Below are 1,723 nucleotides of genomic sequence, written 5' to 3' on the forward strand. Positions count from 1 at the left end.
AGGGGAAAAGGGGGAGGGGGAAAGAGGGAGAGGGGTAGCATTAGCGAAGCAAGAATACCCGGAGGCAATCTCGCTTCAAAGATTATTGTCAACCTCCCTGAAAAGCCAAGCGACATCAATAAATATTTTTTTGACAATTTTAAACGATCGCAGCTATTGTAGTGTTCCGTCGGAGAGCCGTGTACCAAACCGTTCTACCCGCCTCCCCTTAGTGTCTTTGCCCCCCTGTTTAACAGGCGGCAGTTTCGGCATTGGATTCCTCAACACATTACTGCTGTAACTCTACCCCGTTACGCACACATGAAACGTTGGAATTCAAGAAACCTTCAAATGCCTGCAGACGACAAACGTACCCCTTGTAGTTCAAACCCGTGGCGCCGCCTACCATGAAGAGGGAGAAAAAAATAAAGAAAAGGAAAAAAAAACCTGTATGTTATAAGAGGCCACCACAACAAGGCGCAATGTCAGTCAAAATTTAAAAAATAAATAAACGGTCGTCCCGATGTTTTGTGGTGCGACCTCTAGTGGCGCATAACCCACCCACTTCGCCTCCTTCACAAAGTAACCTATATCAATTTCGTATAATTTCTTGCTGTTCTCAAACAGCCTCTTTCCTTTCGGAACACCTGACTAAGTGGAAGACCATAAATTCAAACATTTCGCCTCGATAAAACTCGGGTGCCCAACATACATAGTGCGGGGGGGAGACTTATGATATTCTTATTATTTCGTAGACTGAAACCGCGCCAAACACGGGGCGCTAGCGGAGCTTGCCCTACAACAAAAGCATAGCTATCATACCTCGGCTGGCGGCCACAACACATAAAATGTAAAGCTGGGAAGTGGATAAAAGAAATGCATACCTCGGCACAGGGCTGTCGCCCTCGGTCCCCGGAGCCCGAACAATGGACGTAAAGCAGAGTTCAGGAGTTCCTAGCTTTCCCGACCGCAGCCTGCACGTTTTCATGTTACACTGTGCTCAGATGGACGGGCGACGTCTTCCGTAAAATCTCCCCTCTCTCTCTCTCTTTCTTTCTCTCTTTCTCTCACTCTCTTTGCTTCTCCCTTCTGTGTCTCCTCTTCTCTCTATCCGTATCTCTCTCTTGCCTCTTGTTTCCAAGTAAGCTCCACCTTTTCCTCCTTCTTATCCTCTTCCGTCTTACCCGTTTCACTTTTTTTTTCTCTTCTCCGCGTTTTCGATAGTCTTCTTTGGCGTACCTCCTTTTTCCCTCTCGTTTTTTTCGGTCCTCCGTCGCCCTCTTCAGCCGTCTCGTGGTCCGTGTCCCCAGCGACAAAACGATGTATATATTACCACTGTCATCACGGAGAGCACACAAAGCTGAAGATTATTATGACGAAGTCGTTTGATTGACGTTTCCTTTTTAAAAAATGATCTAATAATATTCCAAAGTCGTGGCGTGGACTTTGCTATTGCCGCACGTCGTGTAGTAATATCCTCTTTTTCACTCGTTCTTCGGCAGGCAGACGCGTCGTGTTCAGGCAGTGACCAACGCAGCAGCGCTGACGTTATCGAAGTTTTTGTCCAAATCTTTTTTCACCTCTTGACACTTGACCTATGGATGAAATAGGCGAAAATAAGAAGACAGAAAGATTGGCTTCCGGGTCCACAAATAAATAGAGGTACATTTTCTCCTCCGGAAAGTGAGACAATTAGTTTTCTTGCGGATACTTCAAAGTTGGGGGAGCAGGGGTGTGTGTGTGG

General features: G+C 46.5%; 1 long non-coding RNA gene across 2 annotated transcripts in view; it reads right to left on the minus strand.

Moving 5' to 3' along the window:
- LOC101857510 overlaps positions 1-1,723 on the minus strand; it is a 72,860-nt gene that overhangs the window by 53,555 nt on the left and 17,582 nt on the right. For both annotated transcript variants that reach the window (XR_220833.3, XR_001185140.2), the window contains exon 2: positions 864-1,574. This is a non-coding gene — a long non-coding RNA (uncharacterized LOC101857510). The remainder of the gene's footprint in view (positions 1-863; positions 1,575-1,723) is intronic.

The sequence above is a fragment of the Aplysia californica genome, unplaced genomic scaffold (assembly GCF_000002075.1).
Source record: "Aplysia californica isolate F4 #8 unplaced genomic scaffold, AplCal3.0 scaffold00498, whole genome shotgun sequence".
NCBI classification, from domain to species: domain Eukaryota; kingdom Metazoa; phylum Mollusca; class Gastropoda; order Aplysiida; family Aplysiidae; genus Aplysia; species Aplysia californica.